The sequence below is a fragment of the Hylobates moloch genome, unplaced genomic scaffold (genome assembly GCF_009828535.3).
Source record: "Hylobates moloch isolate HMO894 unplaced genomic scaffold, HMol_V3 SCAFFOLD_1848, whole genome shotgun sequence".
In the NCBI taxonomy this organism is placed as follows: domain Eukaryota; kingdom Metazoa; phylum Chordata; class Mammalia; order Primates; family Hylobatidae; genus Hylobates; species Hylobates moloch.
This window is the reverse complement of record NW_026654123.1, coordinates 1-9,739: the sequence shown is the minus strand read 5'-3', so window position 1 is coordinate 9,739 and position 9,739 is coordinate 1. Positions and strand designations below refer to the sequence as shown.

Genomic DNA, 9,739 nt, shown 5'->3' with positions numbered 1-9,739 from the left:
AGTAGAATGATGGTTACCAGAGCTGGAAAGGGCATTGGAGGGGGCAGTGAGATGGTTAATGGATACAAAAATAGAGTTAGCATGAATAAGATCTATCATTTGATAGCACAACAGGGTGATTACAGTCAACAAAAATTTATTCTACCTTTGAAAATAACTTAAACATTATAACTGGAATGTCTGCAACACAAAGAAATGATAAGGTGTTGGTGGGGCTCGGTGGCTCACACCTGTAATCCCAGCACTTTGGGAGGCTGAGGCAGGTGGATCACGAGGTCAGGAGATGGAGACCATCCTGGCTAACATGGTGAAACCCTGTCTCTACTAAAAATACAAAAAAATTAGCCGGGCGTGGTGGCAGGCACCTGTAGTCCCAGCTACTCGGGAGGCTGGGGCAGGAGAATGGCATGAACCTGGGAGGTGGAGCTTGCAGTGAGCCGTGATCGTGCCACTGCTCTCCAGCCTGGGTGACAGAGCGAGACTCTGTCTCAAAAAAAAAAAAAAAAGGAGAAGCAGAAGAAGAGGAAGAAAAGAAGAAGAAGAAGAAGAAGAAGAAGAAGAAGGAGAAGGAGAAGGAGAAGGAGAAGGAGAAGGAGAAGGAGAAGGAGAAGGAGAAGGAGAAGGAGAAGGAGAAGGAGAAGGAGAAGGAGAAGGAGAAGGAAGACGCAGAAGACGCAGAAGAAGAGAAGAAGAAGAAGCAGAAGAAGAGAAAGAAGAAGAAGAAGAAGAAAAAGAAGAAGAAATAAGAAGAAGAAGAAAGAAAAAAAAAGTGTTTGGGTGATGGATCTTTGTTTTTCAAATGATTATTACACATTGTATACCGATTAAAATATCCCATGTATCATATCCCAGCACTTTGGGAGGCCGAGGCGGGTGGATCACGAGGTCAGGAGATCAAGACCATCCTGGTTAACACGGTGAAACCCCGTCTCTACTAAAAATACAAAAATTTAGCCAGGCGTGGTGGTGGGCGCCTGTAGTCACAGCTACTCAGGGGGCTGAGGCAGGAGAATGGCGTGAACCCGGGAGGTGGAGCTTGCAGTGAGCCGAGATTGAGCCACTGAACTCCAGCCTGGGTGAAAAAGCGAGACTCCGTCTCAAAAAAAATAAATAAATAAATAAAATAAAATAAAACAAGGAAAAAAGAAAGAAAAGATCCATTATTAATTACTGCCTTTGTCTATCGGTGTTTGGAGAACGAATATCTGGCAGAAAAAGGTCTGCTGTGTTTAACATCACTATTTCTAAAACCTTCAGACTGTGACCAGCAAAAGTGGCACTGAATGCTAAACCAAAAGACACTGTTACACGCGGTTTTCCCTCTCTGGCCAGCCAGACCGCGGGTCTGCGGTCCACTTGCCAACGTGATGCCTGGCTGGCAGTTTCATCTACCAACAGAAAGGGGTCAATTATGGAATGTTCTCTTGCATCTTCAAATTCTTCCTCCTTCGTCTCTCTTCCCCTCTGCCTGTAAAGCCTGCAAGAAAGACATATAAGATAATACTGAGGGATACAAACAAAAGTAGCTCCACTATTGCCTCCAGAAGTTTAGGTTGCAGCTAATTGGCGAGAATGAAACCCTCTGTATCTAGCAACTCCGCAGTGCTTTGCGTAGAAGACGCCCCATCTCAGGTTATGAAAAGCTACAGAAACGAGATGTTTAAAAAGAGAAAAGGAAAATGTTCCTAGCGATTATAATATCTCTCTTAAACAGGGTCTTCGAAATGAGGAGAATTCAAGTAACGTGATTTACACATTGCAACATGAAACATAAAATGAATAGAACAAATGAAGAAATCTAGATTAGCTACTCCGTGGAAACTGATGAGCAAGTACCTGGATAGCTGAGTTGGTAGAGCATCAGACTTTTACTCTGAGGGTCCAGGGTTCAAGTCTTTGTTCAGGTGAACTCTTTATCTAGTTTACTCTAGATCAGGAGTCCCCAACCTCCAGTACACAGACCAGGTACTAGGCAGCATGGCAGGACAGCCTGCGAAGCTTCATCTGTACTTATACACCAACTCCCCATAGATCTTATGACCACCTGAGCTCTCCTGCCTCCCAGGTAAGCAGAGGCATCAGATTCTCATAGAAGCCCAAACCCTATTGTGAACTGCGCAAGAAAGGGATCTAGATTGTGGGCTCCTTATGAGAATCTAATGCTTGATGATCTGTCACTGTTTTCTATCACTGCCAGATGGGACCTTCTAGTTGCAGGAAAACAAACCCAAGGCTTCCAGTGATTCTACACTACAGTGAGTTGGATACTTATTTCATTATATATTACAATGTAATAACAATATAAATAAAGTGCACAATAAATCTAATGTGCTTGAATCATCCCCAATCATCCCCCCAGCCCCCGCTCCCTCATCCATGTAAAAAATTGTCTTTCCTGAAACGGTCTCTGGTGCCAAAAAGGTGGGGCACTGCCGCCCTAGATAGTTTATACCAATTAAGTACAGGAAGAGGTTCAGATACTTGTTTGTGCAGTGACTAAAACTTTGCTACTTTATGCTTTACAGATGTGGAGTGATTTACATCATGAAATTACCAGCCCTAAGGGATTGCCTTAGTGAAGTTGTTTTCCAAACACCAGAATACAGAAATCTAAACTATTTTAGAGATTGTTGACCTGGAGATTTGCATTTTTATGTATTTTTTAGAGAAGAATTTCCTTCAACGGTTGACTGAAAACAAAATCAATCAAAATTTCTAAACTCTAAAAACAGATAAAGAGATATTGAAAGCAACAAAAGAGACAAAACACCTTACCTATAAAGAGAACCAATTTGCCTAACAGTGGGTATCTTATCAGAAATCACAGAGGTCAGAAAGAGTGTCACAACAGTTTTCAAGGATGGAAAGAAAAGAATTGTTAATTCTGAATTCTATATCCAGAGAAAATATCCTTTAGAACTGAAGAAGAAATCAAGACATTTTCAGAGCAAAGAAAACTAAGATAATTAGCTGCTAGCAGAATTATCCTTTAAAAAATAGCTAAATTTCTCCAGACAGAAAATAAATGATAAAAGAAGAAATCATTGACATCAGGAAAGAAGAAAGAACATGGTAAGCAAGAAAAAAATGGGTAAAAACAATAAATTTTCCTTTTTCTCTTGAGCTTTCTAAATTATATTTAACAGTTGAAGCAAAAAGTGTAACATGACCAGGTGTGGTGGCTCATGCCTGTAACCTTACCACTTTGGGAGGCCAAGACAGGCAGATCACAAGGTGAGGAGATCAAGACCAGCCTGGCTAACATGGTGAAACCCCGTCTCTACTAAAAATACAAAAAGTTAGCCAGGTGTGGTGGCACATACCTGTAGTCTCAGCTACTCAGGAGGCTGAGGCAGGAGAATCACTTAAGCCTGGGAGACAGAGGCTGCAGTGAGCCAAGATCGTGCCACTACACTCAGGCCTGGGCGACAGAGTGAGACACTGTCTCAAAAAAAAAAAAAAAAGTATAACATGGTCCAGTGTGGTTCTAAATGTATGTAGAAGAAATAATTTAAGACAATTATATTACAAATGGGAGAGGAAAAGTGACAAAAAGGGAAGTAAATATGACACACGTCGCTTTGATAAAATAATGACACCAGTACACAGTGACAAATTAAATAAATATCATGTAATACTTAGAAAAATCACTAAAAGAGTTCTATAAAGAGATCATTTAAAAACACTACAGATAGGCTTGGCACGGCAGCTCATGCCTGTAATGCCAACACTTTGGGAGACCAAGGGGGATCACCTGAGGTCAAGAATTCGAGACCAGCCTGTCCAACATGGCAAAGCCCTGTCTCTACTAAAACTACAAAAATTAGCTGGGCATGGTGGCACATGACTGTAATCCCAGCTACTTGGGAGGCTGAGGCAGGAGAAAAAAAAACTCACACACACAAAAAAACACTACAGATAAATGACAATGAAATTCTAAGAAGCATACAAGTAGTCCATAAAGAAGGCTTTAATACATACATACATACATACATATATACATACATATCCCCACAAAATGGTAGTAACAGGGTACAAATAGAAAACAAACTGCTAGATTTAAGCCCTAACATATCAATAATTACATTCAATGTAAATGGTCTAAAGGTACCAATTAAAAGACAGAGATTAACAGAGTAGATTAGAAAATATGATCCAACTAAATGCTGTCTACAGGAAACTTATTTCAAATATAATTATACAGACAGTTTGAAATTAAGAGTATAAAATGTATAACATTCAAATGCTAATTAAAAGAAAGCAAAAGTGAGTATATTAATATGAACTTTATTTATTTATCTATGTATTTATTTTTTTAGATAGAGTTTCACTCTTGTCACTCAGGCTAGAGTACAATGGCGTGATCTCTGCTCACTGCAACCTCTGCCTCCAGGGTTCCAGTGATTCTCTTGCCTCAGCCTCCCAAGTAGCTGGAGTTACAGGCATGTGCCACCACGACTGGCTAATTTTTGTATTTTTAGTAGAGACATGATTTTGCCATGTTGACCAGGCTGGTCTCGAACTCCTGACCTCAGGTGATCTACCTGACTCAGCATCCCACAGTGCTGGGATTACAGGCGTGAGCTACCACGTCTGGCCTAAAATAAACTTTAGAACAAAGAAAGAAATTTAAAAATCCACCAAGAAGACACAACAATCCTTAATATGTATAAACCAAACAGAGTTGCAAAATATGTGAAGAAAAAAAGAATTTTAAAAAAATAGACAAATCCACAATTACATTAGAGACTTCAACACTTCTCTCATAATAATTGGTAGAAGAACAAATAGAAAATCAGCAAAGACATTGAAGAACTCAAAATCATCTTCAGCTAACAGAATTCAGTCAACATTTAAGGAAGAGTCCACACAAGAAAAGCAGAACACACAGAACACAGGTCAAGATAGAACATATCCTGGGCCATAAAACAAACCTCAAATTTAAAAGAATTAATTCATACAGTATGATCCCTGACCACAATGAAATCAAACTAAAAGTCAATCACAGAAAGACAACAGAAAAATATCCAAAACTTGGAAAATGAACAACACACTACTAAATAGTACACAGGACAAAGAGAAAACCTTAGTAGATATCAAAAAATAAATTAACCTGAATAAAAATGAAAGCACAATATGTAATTTTCAAGATAACCTAAAAAAAAACACTGAGAGAGAAATGTATACCACTAACTGCATACATTAGAAAAAAAAAGAGTCTCAAGCTCTTACCTTAAGATCCCAGGTGGGAAAAAAGCAAAATAAACCCAAAGCAAATAGACAAAAGATAACAATAAAAATAAGAGCAAACTTCAATGAAACTGAACACACAAAAAAAAAGAAAAACAAAGAAAAAGCTAGTTCCTTTAGAAGATAAATAAAAGAGGACCTCTATTAAAACTGAGAAATTTTAGGAAGAGAGATGACACAAATTACCAGTATCAGGAATAAAAAGGGGATATCACTATAGATACTGCTGACATCAAAAGGATATGTTTTTTGGATGATTTCCTTTGAAAATCTTAGCTGGGTGTGGTGGCTCACGCCTATAATACCAGCATTTAAAAAACAATTACCCGGGCATGGTGGCGGGTGCCTGTAATTCCAGCTGCTCAGGAGGCTGAGGCAGGAGAATCGCTTGAACCAGGAGTTGGAGGTTGCAATGGGCCGAGATAGCACCATTTCACTCCAGCCTGGGCAACAAGAGCGAAACTCTGTCGCAGACCTTTTTCTCCCCCTTGTAAGGTCAGAGGCTTCCCAGGCAGGAAACAACATTTCTCTACTCTAGGTTTATCTGGCCTCACATCTCTCCCCAGTTGGGCCCAGACTCAGCCTATGCTGCAGAAATGTTTAAAGTCGAGCATGTGGAGAAGGAAAAAAAAAATGGAAAGTGATGTGGAAATTAAAATAGCAGCTACATCTGAATCTCAACATAGTGCTTAAAATGTACATAAACGATACTAGGAGTGCCCTGCACTTTTGTGAAAAGTTCATTTAGAAATAAACGGGAGAGAAGGTGGAGAGGAGCCAAGCACCAGCTGTCAGGGAAAGGGAAGAGGCAAGCTAGGGTTAAAAAATGAGGAAAGAAAAGCATCCTAAAGATTATTAGGAATATACATATATATAAATTATATATTATACCCTAATAATATATAATGATATATTATATCCTAATATTATAAATAATATATAATATAAATTGTTAAGTAAATATGTATAATTATGTTATTTATTATATAATATTAACATAATATATTATTAATGTAATATTTTATATATCATATGTAGTATGATATATTATACCCTAATATATAAAAATAATATTAGGATAAGGGAATACTATTGTTATGGTAAACTGAGGAATGGAGAGGCTGATATGGGAGAACAGTAGGATCTTTATTTTAAGGTACAAACCGGCTCAGTGGATTCACATCGAAAAAGCTGAGCACTGGCCGGGCCTGGTGGCTCATGCCTGTAATCCTAGCACTTTGGGAGGCCAAGGAGAGCAGATTACCTGAGGTCAGGAGTTCGAGACCAGCCTGGCCAATATGGTGAAACCCCATCACTACTAAAAATACAAAAGTTAGCTGGGCATGGTGGCATACACCTGTAATCCCAGCTACTCGGGAGGCTGAGGTAGAATTGCTTAAGCCCAGGAGGGGTGGCAGTAAGCTGAGATCATGCCACTGCACTCCAGCCTGGCTGACAGAGGGAGACTCTGTCTCAAAACAAAATAAACAAAAAAAGCTGAACATTGAACAAAGACAGAGAGGGAGTTTTATAAGCAAAACAAAGGCAGTTAATCCTACAGTGCGTAACTTGTGGCCTTGCAGCTGCATCAAAAGAAAAACAAGAACTGGCTAAATACTGACATTTGTAAAACATAGTTATGCTTAAGAAGCCAGGGAAAGGAGTAACAGTAAAGAAATTTTCTTTCTCTCTTTTTTTTCCCTTCGACCTTGCTCTTGCGGGGCAGGACAGGGGTTGCATGTGTCTGGAACTCATTCCTTTGGCCTTGGCTTTTCGGATAGTGTTATAACTGTCCTTGAAATGAGCTGCTAAGCAGAGGAGAACTTGTTTCTTTTCTTTTTAACCCTTGCTTGCCTGTTACTTTTCTTGGAGTGAATGAATGCATATTTATTTTTAAATTTCTGCCTCACTATGAATAACTCTTTACATACAAATTTGAAAATTTAGATGAGATACATTAATTCTTTGAAAAACACAAATTAACAAAACTAACTCAATATGCAATACAATTTTTATAACCCCGTAGCTATTAAGGGAATTAATTTGTAACATTAATTTAAAAAAAATCAGGAATCTGGCTGGGCACAGTGGCTCATGCCTGTAATCCCAGCACTTTGGGAGACCGAGGAGGGCGGATCACAAGGTCAGGAGATAGAGACCATCCTGGGTAACATGGTGAAACCCCGTCTCTACTAAAAATACAAAAAATTAGCCGGGCATAGTGGTGGGCACCTGTAGTCCCAGCTACTCGGGAGACTGGGGCAGGAGAGTGGCGTGAACCCAGGAGGCAGAGTTTGCAGTGAGCTGAGATCGTGCCACTGCACTCCAGCCTGGGCGACAGAGCGAGACTCCATCTCAACAAAAAAAAGAAATGCCTAAAGAATCAAAACAAGATCTACACAATCTATTCTGAAAAAAACAGAAGAGGACAGAACACTTTCCATTTATTTATGAAGGTAATAGCATCCTGATGCCAAAACCAGGTAAATACAGTACAAAACAATGAGTATTGCATAAATACTTCCCAAAATATTATCAAATGGAATTCAGCAATATATAAGAAACATTATACACCATGACCAAGTGGGGTTTATTCCAGAGATGTAAGACTAGGTAAATTTAGAAACAATCACTGCAATCCACTATCAGGGGAACCAGCCCCCAATATTTCAACATAGGTTATTTTCTACTTTCCCTAAGTGTTGGCCTGTCTGAGAAATAAAGAGAAAGAGTACAAAGAGAGAAATTTTACTGCTGGGGTGACATCACATATCGGCAGGTTCCGTGATGTCCACCTGAGCCACAAAACAAGCAAGTTTTTATTAGGGATTTCAAAAGGGGAGGGGTGTAATAATAGGGAGTGGATCACAGGGATCACATGCTTCAAAGGGCAATAAAAGATCACAAGGCAAAAGGGCAGAGCAGGATCACAAGGCAAGGGTGAAATTAGAATTACTGATGAGGGTCCATGTCCCACTGGGCATGCATTGTCTTGATAAACATCTTAATAGGAAACAGGGTTTGAGAGCAAACAACAAGTCTGACTAGAATTTACCAGGCTAGAATTTCCCAATCCTAGTAAGCCTGAGGGCACTGAAGGAGACCAGGGCATATTTCACCCCTTCTGTCAACCACATAAGACAGACACTCCGAGAGCGGTCGTCCATAGGCCTACTCCTGGGAATGCATTCCTTCCCCAGCATTATCAATTATTAATATTCCTTGCTGGGAAAAGAATTCAGTGATATTTCTTGTACTCACACGTCTGTCTATAGGCTCCCTGCAAGAAGAAAAATATGGCTGCATTCTGCCCAACCCTGCAGGCAGTCAGACCTTATGGTTATCTTTCCTTTTTCCCAGAAAATTGCTGTTATTCTGTTCTTTTTCAGGGTGCCCTGATTTCATATTTTTCAAACACCCATGTTTTACAATCAGATTTCATATTGTTCAAACACACGTTTTACAAACAATTTGTACAATTAACACAATAATCACAGGGTCCGGAGGCGACATACATCCTTAGTTTATGAAGATGATGAGATTAAGAGATTAAAGACAGGATAGGAAGTTATAAGAGTATTGATTGAGGAAGTGATAAATGTCGATGAAATCTTCATAATTTATGTTCAGAGACTGCAGTAAAGACAGGCATAAGAAATTACAAAAGTATTAATTTTGGGAACCAATAAATGTCCCTGAAATCTTCACAATTTATGTTCCTCTCCTGCAGCTTCAGCTGGTGCCTGTTTGGGGTCCCTGACTTCCTGCAACAATCCATCACATTAACAGCCTAAAAAATAAAATCACACGATCGTATCAAAGTCGAAAAAGCATTTGTCAAACTTCGATAGCTACTCATGAGAAAAAGTCTCAGAAAAATAGGAATAGAGAACAGCTAACACTTTACGTCATGAAAAAGACAGAATGTGTATTAGTCCGTTTTCACACTGCTATGACAACACTATCCGAGACTGGGTAATTTTGTTTTTTTTTTAGGTGGAGTCTTGCTCTGTCGCCCAGGCTGGAGTGCAGTGGCACGCTTTCAACCTCTGCCTCCTGGGTTCAAGCGACTCTTCTGCCTCAGTCTCCTGAGTAGATGGGACTACAGGTGCAGGCCACCACGCCTGGCTAATTTTTGTATTTTTAGTACAGACGGGGTTTCACCATATTGGTCAGGCTTGTCTGGAACTCCTGAACTCATGATCCGCCCTCCTCAGCCTCCCAAAGTGCTGGGATTACTGCCGTGAGCCACTGTGTTGGGCGAGACTGGGTAATTTATAAAGGAAATAGGTTTAATTGAGTGACAGTTTCACACAGCGGAGGAGGCTGCAGGAAACTTACAATCATGGCAGAAGGGAAATGGGAAGCAAGGACCTTCTTTACCTGACAGCAGGAGAAAGAACTATGAGCAAAAGAGGAACTTGCCAAGCACTTATAAAACTGTCAGATCTCATGAGAACTCACTCACTATCACCAGAACAGTATGGGG

General features: G+C 39.8%; 1 non-coding gene across 1 annotated transcript; it reads left to right on the top strand.

Annotated features, from left to right (window-relative positions):
• The first annotated feature begins 1,834 nt into the window (after positions 1 to 1,834).
• TRNAK-UUU (transfer RNA lysine (anticodon UUU)) lies at positions 1,835 to 1,907 on the top strand. The gene has a single exon. It is a non-coding gene; the product is annotated as a tRNA-Lys (tRNA).
• The last annotated feature ends 7,832 nt before the right edge of the window (positions 1,908 to 9,739 follow it).